Source organism: Hemitrygon akajei, chromosome 5, assembly GCF_048418815.1.
Source record: "Hemitrygon akajei chromosome 5, sHemAka1.3, whole genome shotgun sequence".
NCBI lineage: Eukaryota > Metazoa > Chordata > Chondrichthyes > Myliobatiformes > Dasyatidae > Hemitrygon > Hemitrygon akajei.
Window position 1 is genome coordinate 160,948,503 of NC_133128.1, and position 24,419 is coordinate 160,972,921.

The 24,419-nt window shown below is 38.1% G+C and overlaps 1 protein-coding gene across 18 annotated transcripts in view; it reads right to left on the bottom strand.

Moving 5' to 3' along the window:
* Window positions 1-24,419, bottom strand: part of LOC140728384 (PTB domain-containing engulfment adapter protein 1-like) — a 383,776-nt gene that overhangs the window by 253,712 nt on the left and 105,645 nt on the right. For 2 of the 18 annotated variants that reach the window (XM_073047019.1, XM_073047022.1), the window contains one exon: window positions 19,387-19,511. The exons of the other annotated variants lie outside the window; for them this stretch is intronic. The gene's annotated coding sequence lies outside the window, so the exon portion shown is untranslated. The remainder of the gene's footprint in view (window positions 1-19,386; window positions 19,512-24,419) is intronic. 18 annotated transcript variants of the gene reach the window in all.

The following is a 24,419-nucleotide window of genomic DNA, read 5'->3' on the forward strand; positions in this document are numbered from 1 at the left end:
CTGGTGGAACACAGCACGTCAGGCAGCATCTGTAGGGAGAAGCACTGTTGACGTTTCGGGCCGAGACCCTTCGTCAGGACTAACTGAAAGGAAAGATAGTAAGAGATTTGAAAGTAGGAGGGGGAGGGGCAAATGCATAATGATAGGAGAAGACCGGAGGGGGTGGGATGAAGCTGAGAGTTGGAAAGGTGATTGGCAAAAGGGATACAGGTTGGAGGAACAACACCTTATATACCAGCTGGGTAGCCGCCAACCTGATGGCATGAACATTGACTTCTCTAACTTCTGTTAATGCCCCTCCTCCCCTTTTTATCCCATCCCTGATATATTTAGTTTTTTTACCCCCTCCTCTTTGTTTCCCCCTCTCTCTCTGCCCATCACTCGGCCTGTTCTCCATCTCCCTCTGGTGCTCCCCTCCCTTTCTTTCTCCCTAGACCTCCCATCCCATGATCCTTTCCCTTCTCCAGCTCTGTATCCCTTTTGCCAATTACCTTTCCAGCTCTCAGCTTCATCCCACCCCCTCCGGTCTTCTCCTATCATTTCGCATTTGCCCCTCCCCTCACTACTTTCAAATTTCTTACTATCTTTCCTTTCAGTTAGTCCTGATGAAGGGTCTCGGCCCAAAACACCGACAGCGCTTCTCCCTATAGATGCTGCCTGGCCTGCTGTGTTCCATCAGCATTTTGTGTATGTTGCCAGCCTTTGAAGAAATTGATTTGTTCATTTAAACAGAGGAAAAGGTATTAAGACTGTATATTAGGGTTTAGCTCTGGAAAAAAACAGATAGAGGACTGCAGCATCTTGGCATGAAGCAAATTGACAAATGAGTAATTACATTACAACAATTGGAGCATGTATAGTATGGCAGGCTTAAATTGGTATGACATTAGTAATGGAAAAATTCATGTGAACATTGATAAGGAACACAATTCAAAACAAAATCAATAAAGATTAATGAACAGCAAAGAATCTGATTTAAACAAAATGACACATCAATTCATACTGTTTTGAAAAAAGGGTAAAAAAGTTGAAAAGTAAATGGTTCCTCATTTATCACATTATAAGTAAATAAATTTCTTGATATTCAACAGGGCAGTATGGAAGCATAGTGGTTAACACAACACTTTACTGTACCAGCAACCGGGGATCAATTCCCACTGCTGCCTGTAAGGAGTTTGTATATTCTCCTCGTGACTATATCGATTTCCTCCCACTATCCAAAGATGTACTAGCTGGTAGGTTAATTGGTCATTGTAAACTGTACCATAATTAGTCTAGGGTTAAATCAGAGAATTGCTGGCAAAGTGGCTTGAATGGGGAGAAGGGCCTATTTCACGCTGTATCTCAATAAATAAATAAAGCTGGCCTCTACTGTCAATTGGCTTGAGTATTCTTGTTCAGAACATTTAAGAAATGTAGACAAACAATATACTTTCATGTTTTATCAACTGCAATAAAAGGTGGGGTACAATTTACAATGGGAGATAGAAAAGGCATGCAGTAAGGGAAATGTTACGACAGACATGGGGGATTTCAATATGCAGGTTGGTAGGAAAAAAATCATATTGGTGCTGCATCCCAAGAGAAGGAATTTGTAGAATGCCCACGAGATTTTTTTTTAAGAGCAACTTGAGTCCACTGGGGAAAAAGTAATTCTGGATTGGTGTACTGTGTAATGAACCAGATTTGATTAGGAAGCTAGGTTTTTGGAAAAAAAAACATTAGGAGGCAGTGATCAGGTAACTTGAGAGGGAGAAGCTGAAACCAAATGCACTAGTGTTACAGTTAACTAATGGTAACAACAGAGGCATGAGAGGATCTGGCCAAAGTTGAGTGGAAGGAGACTAGCAGGAATGATGGTAGAACAATATCTAGAGTTTCTGGGAGCAACTCAGAAGTCACAGGATCAGTTCACCCCAAAGAAGAAACATTCTAAAGGGGTGATAAGACAACCGTGACTGATAAAGGAAGTCAAAGACAGCATAAAAGCAAAATCAAGGGCACATATTATGGCAAAAATTAGTGGGAAGCTAGAGGATTGGGAAGCTTTTAAAAACCAACAGAAGGCAACTGAAAAAGCAATAAGGAGAAAAGATTAAATATGAAGGTAAACTAGCCAAAGGGAAACAATGACCACAGACTCTCCAATGTCCATCCTGCCTTATTATTTCCTCAAATATTTCCAACAGATATGTCAAGCAAGATTTTCCATTATGGAAATCATGCTGAGTTTGGCCTATTAAAAGAGGATGTCAAAAGATTTTTTTCCAGATATATAAAAAAATAAATAAGAGACAAGAGTGGACATCAGACTGCTGGAAAAATGATGCAGGGGAGACAGTAATGGGAAACAAAGAAACGGTGGATGAGCTCAATAATTATCTTGCATTTGCCGTTACTGTGAAAGACACTAGCAGAATGCCAGAAATTGGAGAAGGTCGGGGGCAGGAGTGAGTACAGTCAATCTTACTAGGGAGAAGATGCTTGGCAGGCTGAAAGGTCTAAAGATAGATAAGTCAATACACCAGGTGGACTACACCCCAGGGTTCTGAAACTGGTAGCTGAAGAGATTAAGGCATTAGTAGTGATATCTCAAGAATCACTAGTTTCTGGAATGGTTTCAGAAGACTAGAAAATTGTAAATGTCACTCCACTCTTTAAGCAGAGAGGAAGGCAAAAGACAGGAAATTATAGGCCAGTTTGCATGACTTAAGCCGTTGGCAAAATGTTAAGAGTCCATTATTAAGATGAGGTAGCAGGAAGTTGAAAGCACATGATAAAATAGGCTAAAGTCAGCACAGATTCCTTAAAGGGAAATCTTACCTCACAAATCTGTTGGAATTCACTGAGGAAGTAACAGGCAGTATAGACCAAGGACAGCCAGTTGATGTTAACTTGGACTTCCAGCAGGCACTTGACAAGGTGCCACACATTAGACTAGTAAACAAGATAAGAACCCATGGCATTACAGGAAAGACACTAGCATTGACCTTGGCTGAAAGCAAAGAATAGGTTTAAACAAAGCCCTTTTGAGTCGGCTGCCAGTGACTAGTGTTGGGTCTGCTGCTTTTTACATTATATGTTAACGATATGAATGACATAATTGATTGCTTTGTGGATATGTTTGCATACAACAGAAAGATAGGTGGAGGGGTATGAGGTGGTGAGGAAGTAGGGAGTTTGCAGAAGTGCATTGATAGATTAGGAGAATGGGCAAAATAGTGGCAGATGAAATGCAATACAGGAGAATGTACGGTCATGCACTTTGGTAGAAGGAATAAAGGTGTATACTGTTTTCTGAACTGGGAGCAAATTTAGAAAATGGAGGTGTAAGGGTCATCTGGGAGCCAGAATGCAAGATTCCCTAAAGGTTAACTTGCAGGTTGAATCGGTATTAAGGAAGGCAAATGCAATGTTCACATTTATTTTGAGCGGACTAGAAAATAGAAGCAATGATGCAATGCTGAGGCTTTATATGGAATTGGTGAGACCATATCTGGGAGTATTGTGAGTAGTTTTCACCCCAGATCTCAGAAGATGAGCTGGCATTGGAGTAGGTCCAGAGGAAGTTTACATGAATGATTACGGGAAATAAAACATTAATAAATGAAACACATTAGCTGGCTTTTGGGCTTGAACTTGCTGGAGTTTAGAAGATTGGGGGAAGGGTGGTGATCTCATTTAAACCTACCAAATGTTTAAAGACCTAGACAGAATGGAAATGCAGAGCATGTTTCCAACAGAGGGAGAGTCTAGAACCAGAGGGCACAGTCTCAGAATAGGAAGATGTCCATTTAGAACATAGATGAGGAGGGACTTTTTAGCCAGAAGGGGTTTAATCTTTGGAATTCATTGTTGCAGATGACTGTAAATCCAATTCATTGGGCAAATTTAAAGCAGAGGTTGATGGGCTCCTAATTAGACTAAGGTTATGTGGAGAAGGTACCAGAATAGGGCAGGGAGGAAAATAAATTAGCTACAACAAAATGGTGCCGAGAACCCATGGGCTGAATGGCCTCATTCTGCTCCTCCATCTTCTTATAGTTTTATGAAAGAATTTGAAAGGAGGGAGGCAGAGTTCAAGAACTGTCCAAAAACAACTACATCCAGACATTTTCCAAATCCTAATCTATAGTATATTATTTCCCTTTGCTATTACAACTGGATGAACTTGTGATAGTGTCCAGAATCAATGTTTGCAAATTCCCAGTATAAAATAACCGAAGCAGAGTTGTTTTAAAAAAATCTCCCATTTTCTCTTTCATTCTATGTCAGAACCGAAAGTAAGCATACTATATAATGCGCACTCCTTGAAATATTCCCTCGGTCTTTTTAGAGAAAATATTGCTCCTTTATCCTATTAACAACATAGTCCTGATTTCATCCAGTGAAACTACCACCATCTAAAAATTTAATCTAGATAACAACTTCTGGAGTTGGACCTTTGAAAATAATAGGAGATAAAAAAAGTGGTAAGTGTCAAAAAGTGGGCCCTTTAGCCCATCAAGTCCATAATAACCATCAAACACTCATATACGCTAATCCCATTTATTCCCATGTGCTTATTAATTCCCTCCAAATTTTACCATTACCCTCCCCAACTTAGTGGTCCGATGCACATAAAGGAAAGCAGAGCATAGACAGGAAATCTATGTGGTCACAGGGAGTACATCCACAATGCAGAGGTCAAGACTGCACCCATGTTCTGAAGGCATAATGCAAAAGCACTACCAAATAACATTACTATGCAGCAAGTTGTTGGATTCAAATTGCCCTTTTGCTCTCGAAGCTTAGAAAAACAAACTGGCAGAAGGTCTCAAAATACTTTTCGATATATACTTGTATTTGGAATGCAGAGAAACATAAATGTTAATTGCGGGGGAACTCAGAGAGAGAACATCTTTGGAGATATTCAAACAGATCTGAAACAGCAAGGACAATTACTCTGAATGATCTTTGGCTGACAGTCCCATTGACAAATTAAATTTAGCAATTTTACTAATTGGCCATAAAATGAGTTAGATGCCACCAGCAAAGTAAAAATGTTAGCATTCAGAAATAAATCAGTAAATGACAAAAACATATCTGCCAATTTGACCTGCAAAAGAACCAGATACTTCATAAAACTGAATTATGCGATTACCTTAATGAAATGATATTTAAAAAAGGTCAAGAAAGGATTCTCTTACTGAAAAAGTTAAATTTTCTGGGTGTCACATTTTGACAACTATAGATATTTTTTAGATTTATAGCACAGACTCGGAAATTTGCATTTATTTAAAAATTAAGATTTGTGGGAACATACATGTTCATCCTAGAATATTTTTTAATGTTTGAATCAACCAAAAAGAAAAAATGCCAGAATATATCCAAAAGAATAATGTCAAAGAAACAGTAATAATGCACTTAAAAAAAGTACCTAATATATCAACAATTATTGAGTACTTGATATTAATCTACCAAAGTTTAAGCTAAAATCACCAGAATATAATCCAGTAATGTCAATTTTGTTGAAGCAAATGACCACCCAATTTTAAATGCTTAATTTTCACTTGGCTCATTTCTGAAAGAAATCTGGTCATCCAACATTTCCTCAATTTAAAAAAAAGCACGATTATTTTTTCTTACTACTACAGTTTGAATGAATTATCTTCTTGGCAAATTTTTTACTGCAGAAATCTATGCTTGTGATTAAGCAAAGAATCTATTTAGGTTGTCATTAATATGCAAAGAAAATGTTCAGCTGACAATCCATCTGAAGAGAAAATGCATCATTGCATATGTTGAAATAATGAACTTCAATAGAGTAACAGTTGTTTAATTTTTTATTTTATGCACATAGAAATCACAAAAATGTATCCATTTACTCAAAAACATCTATTTTATCTTGAGGATATTTAAAGATTGTGATTCCATTTATTCATGGAAAGGTATGTCTTTTTACTATCTACATATGCTTGACAAATGAGGGAAAGAGATTTTACTTTTGCTAAGATACTGTTAAAAAAATCCAAGTAATTTTTGCTTCAAATTCACCAAGATAAGCTAAGAACTTCTATTAATCATGTGTTTCAAACTCTTTAAAAACTTTGAGAACAAATGAGAATGTGCACTTACGAACTGCGAATATCTTGCCATTGAGAAATATTCATAAATCCAGTCATTTACATTATTAAATATTGTAACAAGGATTTGCTCTCCGAATGAAATTGTGACTAGTCTACATGTGAAGGACAGATCTCAGTAATAAAAAAAGTCAGGCACATCACATCACTGTCTAAAATACACATATAATCAGGCAGTTTTGCTTCCCCTCCAATAAAGTTCCTTAAGGGACTGGAGTTCCTTCATCACAACAAAAAGACATGCATCTTCTATGGAAGGCATCTTATTGACTGGTACTTAAAAGAAAGTGCCTAGAGGGCATAAATTTATATTCAAACAAGACGTATACATTTGACAGAAACAAAGGACATTTTATCCGGTCAGCTGATACCTTGAGAATTTAAACACTGAATTAACGATGAGAAAAGGAACACCTGTTAATTTCTGACCGGTGCGGATTTGATTAATAAAATGTGTTCTCTGAAGCAATCTCTCAGAATTTACCTTCCTGTGTACAGGAGAACATACTGTGATAACCAAAAGTTGTGCACAAAGTTGGTCGTAATATAATTGATTGATGTCTCCACCTAGAGATAGTTCTTGGTCCCTGGATAGCAGAAAGTGGAGGTAAGAGTAGATGCTCTAGTAGTAGAGGTCATAGACTCAGCCAGCTCCATCATGGGCAAAACCCACTCTATCATAGGCAACACATTCAAAACCTGGTGCTTCAAGACAGCAGAATCCATCACTAATGACCCTCAGCATCTGCGACAAGCTATCTTATCATTATTATCATCAGGAAGGTGGCAGGACCCACATTCAAAGATTCCGTAACCATTTCTTCCCCTTCGCCATCATACGAGGGGTGATTGATAAGTTTGTGGCCTAAGGTAGAAGAAGTCAATTTTAGAAAACCTAGCACATTTATTTTTCAACATAGTCCCCTCCTACATTTACACACTTAGTCCAGTGGTCGTGGAGCATACGGACCCCTTCTTTGTAGAAGTCGGCATCTTGGACCTCCAGAAAGCGATCCACAGAAAGGGTGATTGTTAAGTCTGTGGCCTAAGGTAGAAGGAGATGAGTTATACAGCTCTCGTTACATGGACCTGCAGTTCAACTCTTTGAGTGATTGTGCAGAAAGTTTTAAGTTAATAACTTCTGTGGTATTTCTGTTTCAGATCATTGAAAATTGCAAATATGCGCTGTCTGAGAAAATGGACAACATCGGCCTTTGTGCAGTCATCCGCTACCTCGGTCTCAAGGGCTGATCACCCAAGGAGGGCCACGAGGACATGGTGGCAACACTAGGGAAGGGTGAAAAATAAATGTGCTAGGTTTTCTAAAATTGACTCCTTCTACCTTAGGCCACAAACTTATCAACCACCCCTCGTATATCTGAATTGTCCATGAACATTATCTCATTATAACTTTTTGTGCACTATTTACAGTAATGTCTTTGCACCCTACTGCTGCTGCAACACTATTAAATAAGACAGTAAAAATAAACCTGATTCTGATGTAGACTAGGTTAGGCTAGTCTGTCTGAAAGTGTAACAGAGAAGGATACGGAAGGTGTGGTCATTAGTGGCATCACACTGAAGTACAGAGTTCGATCCATTGAAGGAAACTAGCAGAATAGAAGATGGTGAGGAGGAGAACCCTGCGGACAGGCAAGGCAGAAGTATGGAAAATGGAACACACGGTTATATCTACAGGGGATGCCTCAGCATCAAAGACCCTTACCATCTGGCCATTCCAACTTTACACACCTACCACTGGACAAAAGGTACAAAAACCTGAAGTCCTACATCAAGTTTAAGAGTAGTTACTTTTACTCAACCAATTTGGCTTGTAAAACAACTGCGAAAAAAAATTTCTACAGATTAACAAAACAATGACTACTTTGATCACTTTTCATTAAAATGAACTTTTTTTATAATTAAATTTTGTTCTTTCTTGTAAAAGCAGCATGCAACAGTGGTTCCCAAACTTTTTAGTGTTACTGCTTGGTTGGCTCCCAGACCACACCCACACTTTCCTCTTTTCGACCATTACATAAAAATATAATGAATTTGGATTTATGATGCATAGAAAAAAAATAGCAACTGCATACTTAAAGTTGAGACAAATAATTTCCAAAATTATTCAAAGTCATTTAAAGCCACAAATAAGGTTCTGAAATCTCTCTGACATGTCCTTATGCAGGTGGGCACGGTATACTTGAGGATCGTTATCTAGTATTCGTTCTTTCTCTTCCAACTCAGAGAGGCTCAGAAATTGGAAAAGGTCACAACAGCCAATGTTGCACTCAAATAGGATTAACCTGGACAGAAATGGGGAGACAATCGAATTGACTTTGATAAGATTCACATAATTTCTTTGCAGCTGAAGATGGATTTCATTAAACTTTGTGAATAATTCTGACAAATAAGCAATGTAATACCTAATATTCTTGAGCTGCTTACTGAATGAAGTATTTGAGTCTTCAGAGAATTTTATCCATTCCAAAAAGAGCTTGAAAGCATCCTTTTGAGAGCTGACTTCTCCATACAATAGCAAGTGTTCAAACTGTTCACCTTTCTCCAGACAAAGCTTTTGAAATAGTCAAGAATTGAGAACATGGGATTTGCTTTTATTTATTGCTGTGATAACAGTATTTAATGATTCCTGCAGCTGATCACTTAGATTTTTTTGTGACAAGATGCTGTTTGTGAATCGTAAATACGTTAGGTTCAGCTTTTTTCAGGAAAGTAATAACCCCACGGTAGTGTCCTGTCATTGATGGTGTCCCATTTGTTGCACAAGGAAAAATGTTGGTGAGCGGAATGTCCTTCTCCTTGAAAAATTGCTCAACAACTCGAAATATTAACTACCTCTTCAAATCTGTTTTCTAGTCCTCTTGCAAACAATAACTCTTGAACCATGTTTTCATCCCTTGTGAATCAAACATAACCAAGCAGCAAAGATTTGTTGCCTAGCAAAGTTGACTCATCCAACTGCAGAGCAAATTCTTTTGTCCTAAGTATGTTACACAATGTGTCTACCACATTCTCAAATGTTTTATCGATTTGTCTTTGAACAGAGATATTGCTGAGCAGAATCACTAATTATTTGGTCTAGTGACTGATGCAAAACCATACTCAGAACCCCCATTACAGTTGCCACAATCATAAGGGGCTTTCCAGATTTACCAATGAGCATTGAAATGTGGTATGAAGCATGCAAACTATCACTGCTTTGTTGTGAAATGCTGATAAATATGTTCAGACATATTATCCGTTTTCACAAAGTGACTGAAGATAAAGCAAGTTCATGTTTGCTTTACCAGAGTGTATTCTCTTCAAACGTTCAAGAAGCATGGATGGCAGTTTCATTACCTCATTTGAAAAAACCTGTTTGCACAATAGACACACTGGCTGCTGCTGTGTGCTTGGTGCTGGTATAAACCCATATTTCAGATACTCCACATTATACTTTCTATACCACTTGTTTGTTTGGTCTGCATTTTCGCTCATTATGGATTGACAACTATGGTCAATTGTCTATTGCTTAAGCCCAACCTCCACCCCTGCAATCAATAAAGTGGAGAGTTATGAAATCATCATCGTTCAGGCAAAACATGACTCATTGCCTGAAGGTAAATAAAGTGAGGCAGAGATACCTCGGTTCAGTCATGGGCTGGAGAAATGTGGTCAAGACCATTTTTGAAAGAGCAGATTCTGAACTTTACCCCATTGAATGCCCTACACAAATTTACAGTAATCGCGTCTCAGCATGATTAGAGTATGGGAATTGTGCTAGCTAACACCGTACTACAGTAGTGAATGGCAATACTATACTGGCCTGGCCTGAGAATAACATGATTTCATCAGAACTGATTTCTCATGATATGCCAAATATGTTGCATTGCTTTTCAACAACTATTATGCACTTCAAGCAAAATCTAAGAAAACAGTGGATTAGCAAGGAATGGGGTGATTACGTGATCATAATAAGCAAATACGAGACACTGAGAATCAAGTGTTTATAGCAAGTATTTATTAATGAGCACCCCCTACTGCCTACTTTATCTTTATATTGCCCACTGTGGAAACGACTGGTTTACAATTCATGTTTAATTTATGCTTTTCTTGTGAATGTTGCTTATACAATGCTGTTGATGCTATGTGTCTGTGATGCTGCTACAAGTAGTTTTTTCATTGCACCTGTGCATAATTCACTTGCGCCTATGTCAACCTTGATTCTGACTTTAACTTTGAGATCTGCAAAAAAATGCGAGAAACACGCAGCAGTTTTTGCCGGCTTCACCGAGGAAAACTCTGTAAGTGACCAGAAGAACAGATACTTTTCCTGTCTTATGTTGGGCCTCACTGGAACGGAGGTGGAGTCCAAAGACAGGAGTCAGAGTGGGAACAGCATGGAGAATGAGAGGGGCAGCCAACTGGGCAAAACAGTGGCTGTACGGCTCGATCAGCTGCTGTCTCACAGCTACAAGCCTTACCCTGACCTCTGGTGCTATTTGTGTAGAATTAGTCCACTCTCTTTACAGTGGCATTGGTTTCCTCGAGCTGTCTTGCTACCCTCCCATATTACAAAGACATGTCATTTAGCAGGTTAATTAGCTTCTGTATATTGCCTATAGATGAGTATGCGAGAGGAATTGGGGATGGGAGGGGGAGTAGTGAGAGAAATAATTGATTAGAATGAGAGAATTTTAAAAAATAGAGAATAATGTGGGCTTAGTATGACACAACCAGATTCAAGGAAAGCTACATCCTTTAGATCATTCATTCAGTTCTTGAATCAGAAAGCAGAGCCTTAATCACTATTGTTTAGCAATAATATGACCACTTTTATCTGTTTCACTAACATTGATATTTTTCATTGTTCAAACTGTGTTCTTCTCAGAAAAATTGTGCATAATTTCTTTTTCTTTTAAATGCTACTTTTGCACCACAGGCGCAGAAGCAAGTTTACCTGTGCACCTGTGCAGAGTTACTGGTGCATATGAAAATAAACTCAACTTTTGACTTGTTTTGACATGGAAATGTTAACCTTAGCGGACCGTAAAACATTCTGGAATCACTGGTGCGGAAGAGTGTTATTGTTGAGACCAAGTATACAACAGAGTTAGGAAAACTGGAAGAATGGATTTGAACCCCTACAGGAAAGCATCCAGAACACATGAATTAAGAGGGTGAGCAGTAGAGAGTTAGTAGATTCTATGAACCTGCTTCTATTTAATTAGATCTTGGTTGATTTCAGTGTGTCCTTAATTCCATACACCTGACCCGAAAGGTTATAGAATATCTATACTTGCCTTAAAATCTTTCAAAGGCTCTTTCCGAGAGAGTCCTAAACAATCACCATCCTTTGACAAAGAAAATCACTGTATTAAATGGATAACATTTACTTATTAAAATAATGATCACCAAGTTCTAGATTTTGGCAAGAGGAAATGTCATCCTCACCTGGTCAAAAGCCCTCAAGATTTCATGCCTCATCAAGTACTTGCCCTCTCTAGCTCTCTTCTTAACTCCAACAGATACAAGACAAACTTGTGCAACTTATCTCCGTAAGACAGTACCCTCTCCCCACACCCACCCCTGGAATTAGTCTGGTAACTCATCTCTGAACTACTTCCAACACCAACCTTCTTTCCTTAACTAAGTAGACCAGTTGTATAACTGTAGTCAGCACGTGATCTTAGCAGAGCCCTATAAAATACAAGAGATACTGCCATACTTTGGTCTTCAATTCCACTTTCATTCAATGATTCAGTTAACACTCTTAATTATTTTCTGCATCTGAACCTGAGCCCTCTCCGTAATAGCAAGGGACGAAATTTAATTAAGATACTGCGAAGATATGTGGGTAATGAATATTGATTGCTAATCCTTGTCCCATGATCGAGATAATGAAGTCAAGAAAAAGTCCGAAATGGATCACATAAAAGTGAAATAGAAGTGAGAATTGAATGCTTCATCACCTCCATTGTCATGTTATGTACAAGTTGATGCACCATCAATAACTCACTCTGAGACGTAAGAAGCGAGATATCGGCTTTTATTGACTGGAAGAATAAACAACACTACATCCTGGAGAATGAGGCCGGGCTCAGGCCTCAATCGCCTTTATACAGGGGTCTGTGGGAGGAGCCACAGGAGCAGTCCAGACAGGTATATGTAGTTCACCAGACAAGTGCAGAGAACAGAACAAATACAGTCAATGTAAATGAATGTTCTGTGTATGTTTCAAGTGGACATGGCATTATTAGTAGTGAAGATGATATTGCTAAAAAAAAATGTGCAAACCCTTCCCTGCGGCTAACAATGCTTCCTCTGAGGCAAATGTAAAAAGGGTGCCTATGTGGCCCTCAATATAAAAGGTCCCACCTTAGCCCCATTGCTTGCTCTTGCCTTCAATTCTTAACAATCCTCCAGTACTTAGAACATTACCATTCCTGGCCATCAGCAACAAAGGAAGAAAATAGTACTTATTCAACTTCCAATAAATGACTGATTAACAGCAATCTTTTAATGTTTGGGTAATGATGCTTACAAAGTTTAAAGTCATTCAGAAACTTAAAATAAGTATTTTTCAACTTAAGAGATGGGAAAAGTTAGATAATTGGAGGAGGGCTGAAAACAAAGTGATAAAAGGCAGGGAAAATGCACTGAAAACTGCTTTGGCTTATCATGAAATAATCTACTTGAAATGTAGGGAAATGCTGAAATTTGCTTGCATTTGATTAACAATATTGATCACTGTTTTCAAGCTGAGATAAAACTAATGAGATTAAAAAAAACTTTAAAACAGTGCAAAAATTTTAGCATATGTTGGAAGCAAGGGTAAAGGCAACAAAATACATTCAAGATGAGCTTCAAAAGGAACTGAAAAATACCAAATGTGGTCATAGATAAAGCCATAAAAAAATGGACCAAGGAATGAATGTGGAAGAGATTTCCTGTTGTGCACGAAAGGTTAACTAGTTGTTGAGATGGTCATGAATGGACAAATGAAATCATAAGGAGCAAGTGCCTTTAAAAACTTGATCAATACAGAGCCAGAATGTAAAACATCTCATGCAAACTCTTGTTTTATAAACAAGGATTTGGATAGATGCTTGATAAAGACTAAGAACAACAACAGCAGAGATTTAACAGATTAAAAGGTCTGCATTCAAAGTACTAATATTCACTGTCTGATGAAACAGTAAGGGGGGGGGGGTGCAGACCTGAACTAATGGACAGAGTGGCATTTAAAAAAAACACAAGTTCCTTGAATGATCAAACTAAGATGTTACACAAAGGCAGACAACCAAATAGTCTGTTTTACAAACTCTATGGCTGGACAGGGAAAGTACTAAAATAAATATATATTGAAAAGCAATTAACATGGAACTGGCTCCTCAGCCCTTGACATGGTGCCAAACTAATCAAGCTAATGACATTTAATCCCTCCTGCCTGTACATGGTCTATACCCCTCCATTCACTGCATACCCACGTGCCCAAGCACACCCCAATTATTTCTATTCTACCCGCCTCCTCCACCACCCCAGCAACAAAGTCCAGGAACGCACCGCTCTAAAAAAAACTGACCTGCTTAAGGGGCTCAGCTCGAAATGATGACTGTACTCTTATCCATGGATGCTGCCTGGCCTGCTGCATTCCTGAAGCATTTTGTGTGTGTTGCACGGATTTCCAGCATCTGCAGATTTTCTCTGCATGGACTTTCTGACCAACAGACTTCAGATAATCAGTATGCACAAGCACTTCTCCCTCCACCAGGGCTGCATTCTGAGCCCTTTGCTGTACACTCTGCTCACACGTGACTACACAATCAAATACCCGAGTAATTACATTGTCAAGTTCTCCAATGACGGGACAGTGGTGGGGCTTCATCGCCAACAATGATGAGATTGCCTATAGAGGGGTGGTGGAAGAGGTTAAGGCTTCGTCCCAGACAAATAACCTCTTCCTCAATGTTAACAAGTAAAAGGAGATTTTTATCGACTTCAGGGGTAATCACATCCCCCTCTATATCAGCAACAGTGCAGTGGAAATTGCAAGCAATTTCAAGCTCCCGGGACTGCACATCTCCCACAACTTGTCGTGGTCCCAGAAAACATTCTACATAACCAGGAAAGCTCACCAATGCCTCAACTTTGGCTGAAGAGCACTGCACAATACACGTGTCCTTCTGCAGGACCACAGTAGAGAGCATCCTAACAGGCTGCAACACTGCATGGTACAGAAACTGCACTGTGGCTGACAGGAAAGCTCTGTGACAGGGAGTCAAAATAGCCCAAAACATCACCGGTACCAGCCTACTCACCATCAGGGACAAGAACGAGCCAGTAACATCATGAAGGTCCCACTTACCCTGCTCATGGTATGCTTGTCCCACTGCCACCACAGAGGAGGCTACATAGCATCAATGCCAGGATCACCAGACCCAAAACAAGTTACTTTCCCCAAACTGTAAGAGTGATCAACACCTCCACACACCAACCCACCCCTCATACCCACCATCACTACTACTTTATCATTCCTTGTGAAAGACACTTCTGTGCCTAGCATCACTTTTGGACATAAATCAATTTATATAAACTATTTTCTGTATTTACCTTGTAGGTTTTTACAAATAAAATAGCAGAGGTTTTTTAGTTTTCAGAAAAGCCATCACAGCTCATTTACTGAACACCAAAAACTGAACACAAAACGTGCAATTACCTCATCACGTTAGACCCGGCTCATAAAGCGAACCCCAACCCAGTGTCTGTGACTGGGAATTCTGTACTTTTCCACCAATGACATTACACTACAATAGTTATTCTGGGGTTTTTTTAAGTATTGCGCTCTTTATCTTATCGTGCTTTTTGTGCTGCATCAGATCCGAAGTAACAATTATTTCATTCTCATTTACACTTATGTCATGGAAATGACATTAAATAATCTTGATACAGACTCAATGGATAAACCCTATTCTTTGCCCATTAACGAAGAGTTTTTGTTTTGTAATATCCATATATTTTTAAAGAATGCTTTTGCTAGAGGATTTAAATGTGTCTGTTTTTTACGTTTGTCAGTCATTCCTTCATTGCCTCAGAGTTCAAATCCTGGAATTCCCCAACAAACGACACTGTGGGAAAGTCTTAACTGGAAGGCCAATTCACAATCATATTTTCAAGGCCATTTTAAGCTTGACAATTAACGTTGGTCTTATCATCAATGTAGATAACTCAAAAGAACAAATTTTAATAGCTGGAATTGAGAGAATATTTTAAATGCCAAAGAAAATGTTTTGATAAAAAAAACTACAGAATCTTTAGTAAAATACATTTTCAAAGTCTATGTCAAAATTGTATTAAAGATCAAAATTACTAATGAGGGGTAATTTGAATGTCACCAATCTTGTAGCAGAATAAAATGCTTATTAACAAATATTTATCAGTTTATTCAAACAAAGCAGCAAATACAGTTGTTTAAAATCTTTTTTATCTGGTGAATAAAACAGAGTGCAAAAATATTTACTGAAGAAGTAATCTTGAAGAATGTGAATATCAGAAACTGTTCTGGAAAGAACAGAAGATGGTAAATGGTAAAATTTTTGGATCGCTACTTGCTGAACAGAAATGAGAAAAACGAGGATTCTTCCAGAGACATTCAATAATCAGCCATTAGGAACCCAAGGAAATACATCAGAAAATGTACTGTGCTATTACTGATTGAAACGAAATGCTACAGCAAAAGTGATGTACATTTATAACTTGTTCAAGATATGTGGATCACATACTTTAAAAGTGATCATATTCTTACTTATTTCACTAAATAGACTTCCTTCAAGAGTTAAAGAATTGTTTTCTATAGCACTGAAAAACTAAAATTAGCAAGATTATTCTGACACCCCTTTGTAGTTCAGAGTCAACTGAACCTGGAACATGCACTAATCAGATCAATAATTATTACAATCCTGATTTCCCCGTGTGAATCAATAACTCAGTTTTCTTGCAAGTTGTTAAAACATTGACAAATAGCAAACACTACACAAGAAATTCAAGTTGAAACTATAGGTGCCCCCCCCCTCTACAAAGGTAGAGCGTTCCTATGAAACCTTTCTTCACCCGAAATGGCGTAAAGTGAAGAACCATTAATTTATATGGGAAAAGTTTTCATAAAAGCAAAAATCCTCTTTGTAATGCAAAAACAGGTTGCTAACGTAGATCTTTTGTAAAAGCGAAGTGGCGTAAAGTGAACATTGGTAAAGCGGGGAACGGCTGTATTTGAAAAACCTTGCAGACCACAGTGGCCTCTATAATGAAGATCCCTGAAGGATCAAACATGCAATTCAACAAAGGCGTCAACGTGACTACCAATGATTTTGCCACTCGTCTTTCACTGTAATTTGGGCCTTGCACCACTTCAAAAAGAAAACACATTTTACAATGCCATTCAGAATCCCTGCCTCTTAAAACTGTCAGAGTAAAACTATTAATTATTTAGCAGGTCCCTAACTAGCTGTACAGGTCTTAGTATTCTTCTAAAACTTCGACATCACAAGAAAATTATATTAGTAACTTTAGCTGTATTTGCAATACATAGAAGTCAGAATGCATGACAGGGAAAGCAACATTTAAATATTCTAGCTACAGGGATGGTAGTGGGGCACAATCATTATCAGCCTGAACTTGAAAGAAATGGGGGGGGGGGGGGGAAGCAAGAAAAGAGTACAATTCCTCAAAAACTTCTCTACCAGTGGATTACAAATCATTCCCAATGTCCACGATTCAGGAAGACTGATCCCCTTCAGGTAGCACGAACCACACCACACCTGCCTCATACCACGTTCCTATGGATACCAAGTTTAGCAAAATTCACAAGAAACCCAATACTGTTTAAGTACCAAATTTTTGATTCATATTCTCTATGCAGAAATGTAGTAACTTGGCACACACACAATTTTCAGACTCCATATCCTCGTAAAATCTTATTGGAAGGCTTTTCAGAGGATTATTACCTTGTCACGGTGGAGAGGCTTGTGAGTTCCTGAGATCCCAAGAGAGATGCCCTCTGAAGTTTAGCCCTCTGGCGCTTTGTTCCTCATAGGAGCAACTATGGCAGTAAGGTCAAGGGAGAAGTTCCATACAAAGAACGATCCAACCAAGACCTCAGAGGTGGAGCTGGCAGAAGACGATGACACATCACAATTGCAGTGAAGGCAGAGGAATGCTGCAGTAGTGAAGGGTCCCCAGTCAGCTTGCATTCCATGCCACTGGACCCTGACCTCTATCTGTCAAGGACCATGTGGTGACTGCCTGTGCATTAGTCTCCCCATGTTAAAGTCACGTACAGGCGTTCTTTATTAACAGAATCCACCCTAACATCTCAGTTATGTAGATCCCCGATTGGCCTCTAAGGCCACCCTAGGACCCCACCAATACACAACCCCTTCGGAGAAAAATCATACTTGTCTCGAGTGATCACACTACTACTATTTGGAAGGAAAATTTCACCCTTTATATTAATGAAGATAAACCAGAAATGCTGGAAATATTCAGGACTATCAGTGGAAAGAGTTTCAGGATCGGTTCTAATGAAGGGCCTATATTCTGAAATAATTCCAACATCAGCAGTATTTTTATTTTACATTGAGATTTGTTTCCATTTGTCAAGTAAATGAATATGTAACTAACTTTCTGGTAGCCTACACAAATTCAAAACTTAACTTATGGTCCTGTAAAATCAAATCCATTTTTTAAAATTTCAAATACATTTTACATCATTTAATATGGATTGTCTATGGATTAGGAACCCAACTTGAAAATTTAAAGAAAAAAAATTCTCATTGGCAGTCTTACTGATGTCTAAATGGATACTGCACAAAAAACCAAATTATTCCACAATTCATAAATTAATTGTACCCTCTTTCATTGCTCATCTTAGTTCAGCTATTAGGCTACTTTACAATGAAATACTTATAATACAGCAGCTAATTATTTTGAATTATACAACTTTAACAATCATGACAAGTTTCTACCACAATGACTTAAAAAAAGAGACACAGAAATTCATTCTTCATTGCAGGATCTATGCATTTTATATCAGAGTCAATGTGCTATATACTGTAGGTTTTCATAATTGAAATCTGGCACTATTGTGAGTTCCACACAACCGACTAGGGATTAATTTCTGGGTATTCATTGAGACCATAAGATAGAGGAGCAGAATTAAACCATTTGGCCCATTGGGTCTGCTCTGCCATTTCATCATAGCTGTTCCAATTTTCCTCTCAGCCCATTCACCTGCCTTCTCCCTGTATCATGTCCTGACCAATCAAGAATCTGTCAGTCTATGCCTTCAATATACATAGGTAATTTATTGCATTAAGTCGATGATTTACTTTATGTAGAAATTAAGATGTCAGAAACTGTTAAAGATTTTAACTGCTTTATCTGCCTACAATGAAGAAAGCTAACCTGAGTTAAGATAGCTAGCGAAGAAAATAAACTGGAGCTACAATCAGCCATTAATAATAACTAATATAGAGATGTTGGGGTGTGAAAGGAACCAGCTTAAAAATATACCAGTCTAAGAAATTTCAACATTATGAATAGCTAGAAGGAAGTGCAGAAAACAAGGTCAGAAAACATTTGTAAGAATCAAAAGGTAAACCATCTCTAAGATGATCAGACATTTTCAGGTGCAGATCTAGGCTGCACTTTCAGGAGTTGGCAGCAACAGTTCAAGCTGAGCACCAGCCACTTGGTTATCCATCTTCAGAATCCAGGATAAAGCAGATTAGAGGAAAGCCACATGTTAATTCAGCCAGCATTTGACATTTGCTTTGGAAGATAAGGCAAGTCAAGTGAAAGTCAAGATTCATTTTCAATAAATGACCTTGGATGCAAGAAACTTATTTCGGTGAGACATAACATAGATATACTATAACTGATTGCTTCCCAAAAACTTTACAGGATAGTATGCTTCCCACCAGCTTGTGAGAAAGACCAACCAATCAGGAACACATTTCTTCAACTTCATTATAATAATGCATTATCGGCCCTTAAATAATTTATCTTTTTACTGAGGCAGACAAATCATGCAGCTCATTTAATGTGCTATTAAAATGCTACATATTTCAAGCTTGAAAGCAATTGGTTAGAGAAAGGAATACTGGGTTAGCTTTCAACAATGACATTTCAATCCACAACTCAACATATCCTTCCACGCAGATGTTTAGGTCTACCTTAATAATATCACTTCAGAAAGCCTCACCTAGGTGTATGAGAAACAATCTTCAATTTTATTTTAAAGCCACCCACTCTTCAGCTGAAGCAAGGAAAATTCGCAATCTCTCTCATTTTGGATAGATCAGTTGCCCATCATTTGATCATCAGCAGCTGCAATAAATTTAAGAAAACAATTCAGTAATCTACACACCATCAGTACAATACAATGGGAAACATCTAGCAAAACATCACGAAGTCTGTGGTTGCATTTAATGTTACAAACTTCAGCTATTAAGCAAGCATTCTGTACTATAGTGTAAACAAATCTAAGTTTTCTTTTGCAGTAATGCAGCACCAATAAACTTATTTTACACAGGCCAGCATTTTTAAAAGGTATTTCAATACATGGTGTCTAACATAGCTGTCATTTATTTTCACTCTTATTAGATTGCAAAAATTAAACAGCCAGCCAAGCATCAGCACCAGTGAAAAGCTCCACACTTAGAACTACCTGCTGTTCAAATTTCCTGCTTGAAAATATTAGAAACATCTCCAGTTCCACTCCTTTTCCCCATGGAACTGCTAGAAAAATATAGCAAAATATTGCCTCATGCATTTTTCTGCCTACTGCAATATGACTATTTATTATCTTTTTTACTTGGAAACCTACAAGCTATAAATTTATTTTCAAAAAATTATGAAAAGTGAGGAAAAGTGCTTATGTATTAGGAATAATAAGTCTAGGTGTTGGATATTGTCACTGTCAGGCACTAATGTGGAGTGAAGGCTCATTACCACCTATCGTCCCAGGTTGGGACATTATCAAGGTCTTACTACATTTGGATGTAGAATGCTCCATTACAAAGATTCACCAATGGTGCTGAGCATTGCACAGTACAATCTGTACTTCTGGCCTTGTGAGTGCCGAAAGGATATTGATGAAACAGCCAAGAAGTTTGGGCCGAGGACACTACTAAGAGAAACTCCTGCAGAGATTTCCTGTGGTGGAGATATTTGATCCCCAACCACAATTATCTTTGTGTACAAGGGTTGTGTTTCCACTAATTCTCACTGATTCCGGCTTCTCCAGGGCTACATTCAATCCAATGCTACCTCGATGTCAACAGCAGTTACTTTCACTTCACAAGATTTAGACAAGATTTAACATTTTTGTACACATTTGCATTACATTTCTGATATAACACCAAGCCTCCAAAGTCTGAGCAAACTGGCTATGTCACATGCTTTGCACTAAGCCACATGCCCCTAACTAGAAACACTTCAGGCTGTCTAGACCTCTCACTTTAACAATTGACTGATTTTTTTTTTTTACAAAATCTACCATAAATTCTTCAGAATAAAAGGATCAGAAGGGTAATTTTTTTTTTACTGTTATGATACGGCATCAAAGAATACAGAATTGAGACAGGTATTTTATAAACAAATAAAACTTTATTAAACATTGCTCAATAAAAAAAAGTAAACAAACGACTAACTTAACTGGAAGTTAACAGCTATACGGTAACTCGAGCAGTTCTTAAAGCGATAAATGCGAACACAGTTCTTATGCAAAAGTCCAAATGATTTACACAGTCAATTAGGAGAGACTTTCCTGAAGTAACGAATTCCTCGATGACGTGACATTATTGCTGATCCCAGGTGAAATATGCCTTGCCCGAAGGATTTATGACGAAGGAAATTAAAAACGGTTTAAAGGCACTGACTTTCTCCTTGGCGAATAACTCTGCTCCAATCCTTTCTGCTCTTATAGCAGGGACTATCACAGATGCAGGTTACTATCTCTTCCAAATGAGGATTCAATAAGGTCGATCCTGTATTATTGATGACAACACCAACGTTAGTCGATCCTTCGGGTTTCCTGTACTTCGGTAAATTCTTCACTCTCTGACTGGACTAAACTGGCAGTGGTTTTAAAAACTGCCGGCAATAACCTTTGAGACTTAAGGCAGAAAGTAAAACTCCACTTTAAAACAAAACTGCGTCATGAGACAAATATGCAGCATAACAGAGCCACTGACGAATTAAACTATGAACTGACCTGCGTCACAGCAAGGCTTTCCCCTTTTATACCTGTTGAAACAGGCCATCACATGACCTCTCACTGGCAGGAAAATTACATCACTCCACCATCACAAGACCATTACATCATGCTCAGCAGAGACTCAATTACATCATGGTCATGTGACAGTCACAAGCTACCCATGGGGTATGTAACACCTCCCTCCAAAAAAAAATATTTTGGTCTGTCATGAACAAAATTTTAACAATTAACTATTTACAAAAAAAATACAAAATGTATAAAATTTACAACATACACAATATACATAGTATTATCATACAGCACCTTACAAATTACTATACAGTAGGAATGTTACAAATGTTAAAATATCACTCCATTATAAAGATTACATTGTACATTCAACATCTAGATAGACGATCAGCAATCACATTATCTTTGCCTATAATGTGAGTTAACAAAATATTATATTCCTGTAACATCAAACTTTTGTTGCTGAATTGGAGTTTGATTTATTTCCTTAACCATTTCCCTTAACCAAGCCCAGACCTACAACATAACTACGGTAAGTCACAGTGGCCTGCCCAAATTCACTTTTAGCTAAGTTAATAGTTAAATTCACTTTTGAAAGCCTTTCAACTAATTTCTCCACCGCAGTAATATGTGCTTCCCAAGTATCATTTCCTGTAACTAAATCATCAATATAGGCATCCGTATCTTTTAACCCCTGAATCACAGAGTTAATCATCCGCTGGAAAGTACCTGGGGCATTCTTCATCCCAAATGGAAGAACATTATATTCATATAGCCCAGATGGGGTTACAAATGCAGAAATCTCTCTAACTCTATCATCAATGGAACACACCAATACCCTTTCAATAAATCAATCTCTGTAAGGAACTTTGCTTTTCCAACTTTATCTACACAATCATCCACTCCAGGAATTGGATACACATCTGTTTTCGTTACAGCATTCACCTTCCTGTAGTTAGTACAAAACCAAATACTACCGTCTGACTCGGGCACCATAACACAAGGTGAATTCCAATTCGAGTTAGAAGGTCGAATAATATTATTCTCTAGCATATATTTAATTTCTTTCTCAGCAAGTTCACGGCTTTCCACATTGATCCTATATGGATGTTGCTTTATGGGTTTGGCATCTCCAACATCTACATCATGTGAAGCTACAGTGGTTCTTCTAGGAATGTCTGGAAATAAATCCTTGTATTTAAAAATTAATTGCTTCATTTGCTGCTTCTGCTCTGGCTGTAAGTGAGCTAATTTCTCATCGATATTTTCCAGAATGGTTGAGTTTGGTGATCTGACAGAAACAACGTTGGGTTTAGAATGAGTTTCAGATGAATCATCCATTAAGTTCTTAGTGAGATCAGACTCATTATTACTGACCACAACAGTCATAGTAGCAGACTGTTTCTCATAATATGGCTTTATCATATTTATATGGCAAAGTTGTGTTGGCCTTCTACGATCTGGAGTTTTTAAATCACATAATCCACAACATTAGTTTTAGACATAATTTCATAAGGACCATGAAATTTAGCTTGTAAAGGATTCGCTTGCACTGGGAAAAGAACCAGCACCTTATCTCCAGGCTTAAATGTCCTCATCCTAGCTTCTTTATCGTACCAGGTTTTCATTTTCTCCTGAGCTGATTTTAAATTTTCCCTGGCTAAGCCACAAGCTTTATGTAATCTGTCCTTAAAATTTAAAACATAGTCCAGCAAATTAGTGTGTAGCTCTTTATTAACCCATTGTTCTTTTAATAAGGCCAAAGGTCCTCTAACTCAATGCCCAAATACAAGTTCAAATGGACTAAAACCTAATGATTCCTGTACCGACTCCATTACTGCAAACAGAAGTAAGTATATACGCTCATCCCAATCATTTTCATTTTCCACTCAATACATCCTAATCATAGTCTTGAGGGTAGAATGAAACCTCTCCAAGGCTCCTTGTGATTCTGGATGGTATGCAGACAAGGTAATCTGCTTAGCTCCCAGTTTACAAACTATCTGTTGAAACAATCCAGACATAAAATTACTACCTTGAGCAGATTGTATTTCCTTAGGCAACCCAAAATAAGTAAAGAATTTTATAAGAGCCTTTGTTACAGTTTTAGTCATTATATTCCTAAGTGGTACTGCCCCTGGAAACCTAGACGCAGTGCACATAATAGTCAACAAGTACTGATGGCCAGTTTTTGTTTTTGGTAATGGGCCTACAGATTCTATAATAATTATAGAAAACCGTTCACCGAATGCGGGAATAGGTTGCAGTGGGGCCACTGGAGTAATTTGTTTAAGTTTACCCACTATTTGGCAAGTATGACACGTTCTGCAAAACTTCACCACATCTTTCCTCAAACCAGGCCAGTAAAAACATTTAAAAACCCTTGTTCACAGTTTTCTTCACCCCTTGATGACCACCCAAGGGCACACTATGAGCTAAAGTTAAAAGCTCATTTCGATAAAGTTTAGGAACAACTACCCAGTGAACAACCTTCCATTCATCACTTACAGGAATTGTCGGCGATCTCCGCTTTCTCATTAATACCCCTTTCTCAAAATAACATCCTACTGGCACCTTCTCAATTTCACTATCCGGAAGAGCTTGTTCTTTTAATTTGATAATCTCAGGGTCTCTACTCTGCTCTGCTATCATCTCCTTCTGAGACAGAGACAAATCTTCAGTGTCAGACTTACTCCAAGAATCTTGTTCAAACAATGAAGGTAAGAAAGTTTCAGACGCATCCTCAAAATTCAAATCCCGAGTTGAACAGTCATGGGTAACAACCTCATCCTGCACATCAAACTTTTTAGCCATGGCTCGAGTTACAACACAGAAGGAATCTATATTAGAATCCATCCGTGGTTCCTCTGATTTTATTGTCAAATGCATTCCAGGAAAATCTTGTCCATCTGCCAAGTCATTTCCTAGCAATAGACATCATTCACGGGTGAGCTAGGTTGTAGTCCTACTTTAACAAGTCCTGTAACTAACCCTGACCTTAAATTTAT